Here is an 8,382-nt window from a genome sequence, read left to right as displayed (position 1 = left end):
AATGGAGAGAATGGGAGGAAAGTGGAGGAAAAGCGGGATGAAATGGCGGGAAGAGGCGCTCGACTTGCCGACAGGACGGACCCACGCGAGCTTTTCGCTTTAGCCGGCGCCCCCAGGCGCCCCGTAGGGCGCCGGGTTCGGTCTAGGTCCACCGGCACCAGTTTCGGCCCGAGCTGGTGAAAAACGGGCTTCTGAAGGCGCGACTGGGCCTTTTTTTGACACCGGAGCGACAAAAACGCATGAGATCGGCTGGAGACGCTCTCAGGATTGTAATACGGATTTCTCTTAAAAATGCATCACCGGCGGCAGCAGAGTAACGACGTGAGCGGACAGCAGGAAAAGAAAAAAAAGACAAAGAAACAGTGTGCGTTTCGGTCTGGCCGGCGCGTGGCCTCATTTCCGTGTTCCCCTACGCATGCGATTCCGAGAGTAGCTAGCTTAATTACAGTCCCGATCCGAGTCGGGAAGGAATACACTGGCCAGCGATCGAGCAACTATAAATATGGGCTCCATATCAATCAGCACAAAGAGCAATTGCTTTGTGGCGTTCTTCGCATCCTCTCCATCAAACAATCCATCCACATCTCCCTCTCGCGCGTACGTGGCGGTTGATCCACGAACAGCAATGGAGACAGTAGCAAAAGCTCTCCCGCCGCTGCTCCCGACGCCGCCCAGGAGCGAGATGCTGCCGCTCCTCCCGACGCCGCCCAAAAGCAAGATGCTGCCGCTGTTGCCGACGCCGCACGGTGTCGTCCTCACCATGCTGGTGTCCGCCATGTCAGGCCGCGCTGACTTCGTCCAGAGGTGGGACTGGAACAAGACGGGCAAAAAGCCATGCAGCTCCATCCGCTCCTCCTCGTCGTGGTCGTCGTCAGGCAGCGAGAGCACCGGTCGTGCCGACTCCGTCGACCGGTGGGACTCGGACAAGAAATACAGGAAGCCCCCCACCACCGTGTCGTCGTCGTCCTCCTCCTCCTCCTCCTCTTACAGCGCCGGGAGTCCCGGACGAGCCGACTCCGTTGAACGCTGGGACAGCAAGAAACTCGCGAGCTCATGCAGCGCGTCCCAGCCCACATGTCGCGGCCGCCATGACGGCAACACCAAGCGCCTGCCTAGCCCTGGCCCTGGCCGCGCGTCCTCAGCAGAGCGCTGGGACTTGCACAAGAAGCCTCGCCCGGAGCACATGCCTCAGACTAACGCGACGGCCACGGCACCGCAGAAGGCCGTGTTCGCCGGGCCCTGCTTCTACGCCTCGCCGGACCCGAGCATGCTCCCCATGCCCTCCTTCTTTCTGCGCGCACATTAGCCTTCACTCTGTACTACAAGTAGTAATTGTTACAAGTCCATCATGGCGATCTAGTTCCTTTCTAAGGAGTAGTGTTGTGTAGCAGGATCTTGTAATCCCTTTTATTTCATCTCACCTAGTGAAAAAGCATCGGTCTCCACAGCATTTGGACCATGCTACTCCTGTGTTATGATTCCAATTAATGAAACCAAAATACAGGAAATGATGTTTAATTTTCAAGATTTTTTGGTTGGTGTAGCTTAATTTCAGCAACCTATAATGTATCCTAGCGTTCAATTTGAAGTTAACTAATAAGATGAACAGATTATATGCAGTTCTCATAACTTAACGAGTTGGTATTGCTTCTTGAACCAAACACAAACATGAACCAGTCATCCCCGTCGCTCGCTTGATGGAACACCATTCCACTCTTCACTCTTCCCCTCCTCCACATGATCTCGCCCCAGTGTGGCCAGCGAGTCGCGGCACTCGCTGCTGCCTTGATAAAGCATTAAGCATGAGACGTGGGAGTTACACATTGGTTGCCTTGCCGGTCCATCAAGCTCGTCGTAGCCTCTCTGGTCTCCCTCATAATCATAATATGTGACGCCCTAACATTTGCTCCATAGGACTAGAGAGCGAGGGCTTGGTCTTAAGATTTTCCAGTGCTTTTTCTAGATTATATTTCCTGGTACTAAAATGGCAACACATACATCATGCTTGGTCACAGCCGGCCCATTTTCTTAAGGAATGCATTTGTCGCCCAGTTTAATCAAGCATTGGAGCCCAATAGCCATGTACTGATGCATGTGGCCTATCATCTGATAGTTTGCATGCCAGATTTGAGGCTAGGGTTCCGAAAAACTACCACTATTTTGAAATTCCCTAAAACCTACCACTTTTTGGGTTACTTGTCTCAAGAAACTACCATGTTGCATTGTTGATTTTGTTAGTTAATTTTAATCATGTTTATGACAGATTCGGTCCACTCGTCAGGTCTGACATGGCATAAAAGTTAACACCATTAGTTTTGACCATTAGGTTACCGTTATGACAGGTGGATCCCACATGTCGATCCCTTCAATAAAATACAAAAGCAATTAGGTCCTGTAACTTTTAAAAAAACACAATCGGGTCCATATAACTTTTTAAAACAAGCTCGTCCCCACCTCAGCGCGGCGTTCGAGCACTAGCTGCTCCATCCCTACTGCCCAACTGTGGTGGCAGAGCTCAAGGGCATGCTCCTTGCTTCCGGCCGATGCACGCCCTTGCCTGACCTCCTCCCCGCGTAGCTCGCACAACGATGCCCCACACACGCATCGTCGACCATTGTCTTGCAGGAGACAGACATAACGTTGTCCGGTTGGACAAGCTCTACCGCTCAGCACCAGCGGCTGAGTATGGCAGCCACGAAGCGCGCCAGCGGCGGCGAGGAGACCACCACCAGGATGTGTTGGAACATGCGGAGGAGGTAGTTTTCGCCAAACTTGCAGGCCATCGGCACCAGGTTGCGTTCGTACAGGTCGTAGCCGACCTGCAACCAGTTGGCGAAGATGGGAACCGATGGTAGCCTCGGCTTTCGGCCCTGGATCTTGGACACTCGCCTGGGTCAGCGCTGTGCATACGGCTCAGGAGGAAGATGCGAGGAAGGAGAGGAGGCTACGGAGGTAGAGCTGGCAGCAACTCCAGTGGGTAGCGGATGACCGTCACCGCAGGCGGGCGGCGGCGCCGGTGAGCGCCCTGTGCGGCAGGCACATCGGGTGGAGAGAGAAAGAGAGAGAAGTTTACGTGTGGGACCACCAGGTCATAGCGGTCAACCTAACTGTCTAGATAATGGTGTTGACTTTTTTGCCACATGGAGCTGACTTTTTTGATAACTGTCTAGATAATGCCGCCTGCAGGCCAAGCCTCCCTGGCGAGGATTCCCGGCCACGACGACCGCGGCCTGGACGTCGAGCCGGGATCCCTCCTCCCCAAGATCCATTGATCCATGGTCAGAATCATCAGATCTCAAGGAGGAGGCGCAGATGTCGGCTCCATGGTGACGACCAGTTCGACCACGGAAGAGTGGTCGAAGATTCACCTCCAGGACTCGCCTCCCGCCGTGGCCATGGCCGCCGGCGAGCCCAAGCACGAAATTTTAGTCCGTGCATTGGTGTACCACCGCTGATCCAACTCCTCTCTTGATCCAATCCTTCCTCAATCTTTTGTGTCGCCGTACGCATCTGCGCTCCCACGGGCCACGGCTGGAGTCGCTCCACCGTCGCCCGTGCCCGCGCTCCCAGCGGCTGCGCTCGGCTCCACCATCGCGGGCGTCCGCTCGTGCTCGTACAGTGCCACAAAACCAATGGCGACCGCACAACGTCGACCTCTTGAACGGGGTGAGGTCCTGGGAAGCGGGACTCCAGTGCTGCTTCGTGCACGTAATGGTAAATCTCATCACCCCCTCGGTTAACGGTGGCATGCCAGACTCTCTCGCGCCACTGTCAGTGAGGATTCAGTTCCCCCAGCTTGATGGGCACTACGGCAATATTCAGGTACATATCCATGAATCATCAAACTGAAGTTGGCTTTTCATCTGTACCTACTGAGGCTTCAGTTCTCCCCAACTTGATGGCCACTCCGTGCTTTGATTCAATGATTACAAACAGGGATTTCTGCTTGCAGATCAATATTCAATCATGGCAAGTATGTATTGTGCTATTTCCTTTTGTCAATATTATGTTTTAACCAAGCAAGTCAAACAGTTTGTGTTAGTTCCAAGCAAGCAGGATGGTGATATGTAGTCATGTCTTAGTTCATGCATTTCTACTTCTTCCACTCTGAGGACCCATGCCATGAATGTTACTTGTGCAATTTCAGCTTCCAGATTATAATGAGGATCATGCAGCTGTAGGTGGAATGCAATGAACTGGAGTGCTCAAGGTATGATATAATTTATTTCCATTTTTGGTTCAAGAACTGAATAAAAAGTGAAATCGAATAAGAGGGGCTGATTGTGAACATTTTCGGTCAAAGAACATAACAAAAAGGGAAATTAAAATGGAGCAACTTGGTCTTCTCTGTTCTCTTGCTACATAAATACTTGCATATGAACCGCTAAGTTTTTCACGGTTGTGCCCTACTTTACTATTTGAATCTTGGTAAGGTGCCAGAAGTATCTTTTTGGTGATAATGGAGGCCTAATGAAGGTTGGGTGATTCTGCCTGATGAGGTTATCCAAGATCGCTCCCGAGAAGGTGAAACTGGTGAACCACAAGGCCCTTGTCGACAGCTTCAGTAAGCCCACTTTCAGTAACATCAAAACAAGAAATATACAGATAGTAATCCTTGACGGACAAACTTAATTGTATTCTTTTGTATTTGTTGGTTACTACACTGCACCTGAGCTGTATAGAAACAAAGTGGTCGACATGAGTACGCATACACATTCTGCTTCATCCTTTATAAGGTCAGTATAACTTTCTGTTCCACACGCAGTTATTGTGCAACATGCACAAATCAGCAAAGATAGATATTTCAGGTAAGATGTTTTTATTAATAACTAAGTATAATCAACGTCCAGATGGAAGTTTTCCACAAACAATCTTTTCATATCCCATTACGACCATGAAGTTCTGTTGCAAGAATACTTGACAATGTTTTTTCCTTTAACTACAGAGGTAGTGTCCCACATTTATTTTTCTTTTGTCTGCATTATCAATAAGCTTCCATGGTTAACGATTTTTTTCCTTCCACTAGAGAGGAATGTATCCGCAAGTTTTCTTTTTGTGGTGATTTTGTTTTGGTGCGTTATCAATCAGATTCCATAGTAATTAGTGGAGTTGAAGGGCTCCCGACGTTTCCATTTTTGGTGCTAACCAATCAGATCTCCGGCTGGCACAGTAGCTTATGAGCACACGTACCCAGCAGCATCAAAGGAGTACTCGGTTTCAGAGTTAATTTATGTAAGTCTGGCACACCTAAATACACATTTGATTCACTGCTGGGTGTTGAATAAAAACTAGAAAAGGGAGGAGCAACTCAAGCGAATAAAAGGTAGAGGAATGAACAAGTAGGCAGGGATTGGAGGCCGATCCTCCAAGGCAACATCAAGGTAAAGCAATTAAACTGAATTTGTGGCACCAATGAATATATGAACTAGCTTGTTAAGACCAACTTATCTGAACTGATGTGTGAAAAGCGGGACAGTGACGAAATGCCAGGAACTCAAATGGAAAGACAGTTGTAAAATACATTCCGAAACACTCACATTGATTTACACTTTTTAGAGCTAATTCAAAATTAATCCTTCTGAATGTGGCGAAAACACGCTTGACTTCACACTACATTTTACTGAAGAGGCTCATGATCAACATGTTGGGACCGTGAGTACACAGTGGAAAGGAAAGGCAAAGGTTGGTGATCGACATGCTAGAACAACAACAGATCTGGTTACTTTACAATCAAGGATGGTGTTCTTTGAGATCAGGGTCGACATTGCAATCATGAAGCCATTCTATTTGCTTATCAAATTTGGCGACAAGGAGATAAAGGATGTGAAGAAAAAGAGAGATCTCCCTCACAAGGGAGGTTTCCCCAAGGTAACTGAGATAATTCTTAATTGTTGGGATAGGATTGGACATTCATTGCTTAGCTTTTGCCATTTGCCCTAAATATTATGACCCCAATATATCTCGACGAATGCTCCTGGGGGCATTGCAAGAAAAACTCCAATTCATGACAGTAAGGTTATGCCTGTTGTTATATCCTTCATTGGAAACAAGGGGATTTTTTTGATCCTACGGTTCTCTGGTCTATATAATTTGTTACTGACTGAAAACAAACATGCTGGTGTTTCCACTAACTGACAAATAACAAACTCTTTGTTTGTCTGGTTTACATGTGTGTTTCTAGAATCGGTACTTCAACTACATGTTGTTTTCTTTGTAAAAATGGCCATGTGTTTGATAAATGCTAGATAGATTTTGGAGGTCATTCAAGGGAAGCGGTAAGCTGTAACAATACGGGCCAACTCGTGGAGACTATGAGCATCAACATGCTAAATGGAGGAACTGAAAAGGGAGAGGGAAGGGAGATTTATAGAAGAAGAGAGAGAATCAGTTTTATTACTGTATGGATGGAAACCTCACGCCATCTTGTCCAACAAATTTCTGCATTGCAACAATTATTTGACTGCTATGTTTTTTTACTCCTTGGCAACAACGGGAATTCACAATTCAAATTTATAGGTTGTTCATCGACCTTTTTCAAATTATTTACATATTTTTCACTTACCAAGTTTGCTTATGATGCTGAGAAATTAAACATAAGGACAGAGAAATGTACTTTGGATATGGAAGAAACTCAACATCCAAATAACAAATTAGTTGCTCTGTCCATCAGTAAGCAGGAAATGTAAGTATCCTTTTAAATAAGATATTAGCCATATTTAGGCTGGAAATGCAAGCTTCCTTCTAAATAAGATATTAGTTATCTTCAGGCTGGAATGCAAGCATCCAAAATGAACAACAATATTTCAAACAAAAAAAATCTTGCAATCTTGATATAACAATGAAACATAAACAACATCATAGATTTTCTATTTCTTTTGGTGTTGGAATCGACAATAGTTATTTCTGTGAAAGAGAAGCGAAAGGATCGTATGATATATACCATTTTGTATATCATGGCAGCAAAAACATGTGGTGGTCACCCTTCGCTATGATGGTGTGTATTCCTTGGCACTGGGAATCAACCTTGGACGCCGTAGAGGGGAGAGGAGGGGGAAGGCGACACCGTGGAGGGAACGGGAGACGACGCTGAGAGAAAGGTCCCGACTGAACACCGTGGCGGCGAGAGATGGAGTCGGTGTGGTGAAAACCAGGGCCCCACAAATCCTCCGAGCATGGTCAATGACAGTACAACAGCGACACCAGCAAAAACCGATCTTCCCGGCAAGCGCTACTTCTGCCAAGCGTTACATCGGCAAGCAAGACTAAGAACGCATTAGGAAGAAGTTTCTTCCCGGCAGCGCATCTTCCCGGCATTGGGAAGCACTACAACTGCATAAAGAGGTTATCTCTCCCTCAACGGTGTTCAAGACTCAGAATGTCGGCAAGCCAGCCTTTCCGACAAGGCATCTCCACCTTGCCGGCCTTGCCGGCAAGTTCTACACCGACAAGCATGAGCCTCTTCCATCGCTCTGCCGCACCTACCAATCAGGATTTTGCTGAACATGTGGTGGGCGTGCAGGCGGTTAGGTGAGGCTTTTCGGGGCACGTGGTGATCCACCGCCTGGAGTTTACCTTTATCGACACCCGTCCAAATGCATGTCGAGCTAATAACCACTATTTACCCTATGTAATTACCATTCTGCCATTGTGATAGCCTCTTTGTCTATAAAAGGAGGCCCATGACAACCTTTACAAAGGTCGACACCCCACTCAATTATGCTACGTAGCTGCACTTCTAGTGCACCTTGCCGGCAAGCTGCGCTCTCTCGTAACTTGAGTTCCACGTATAATCCACAAAAACACGAGTAGGATTTTACACCTCACATATTTTTATATAGTGAAAAATATCACATACCCTAAGAAGTCATTTCTGGTAAATAGTTACCAACAAGTGATTTACATGTGAGCTTACAATTTATTAAAATTGAGATGCGACTCACTCTAATAGAAAGCGCAATGTCACTCATTCCAACTAAAAACGCTCTCCTGCTTGATGATGCTTGGAAAATGTTGATGACAAAGCTTTACCGTGGACTGGACTGAAAAAACATTGAGTTTTGCACAACTAGAAGAGATGCATACAAAATTTGTTCTTTATATATTTGTGGTGCACGATAATAGAAAATGTGTGTTTTTATGTTTATTTTTACAAAGTATGAGACATATGGAGATGGATTATGTTGATGTTCAAAAAGAATCCATCAATAGACATGTTGAAGCGATGTCATGGGAAAGAGACAAAAGTCTATCGAGTTTTATAACACAAAAGGCTCGTGGCAACGCACGGGCGTTCTACTAGTAGGAGTAGGGTATGCGTGTCTGTGTTCCTAGGGGTAAGTGTATGCGCGTATGTATGAGCGCTTGCGTCTGTACTTTTGAAAA

Source organism: Triticum aestivum, chromosome 6A (assembly GCF_018294505.1).
Source record: "Triticum aestivum cultivar Chinese Spring chromosome 6A, IWGSC CS RefSeq v2.1, whole genome shotgun sequence".
Classification (NCBI taxonomy): domain Eukaryota; kingdom Viridiplantae; phylum Streptophyta; class Magnoliopsida; order Poales; family Poaceae; genus Triticum; species Triticum aestivum.
The sequence above is the reverse complement of the archived record's forward strand: the minus strand, read 5'-3'. Positions refer to the sequence as shown.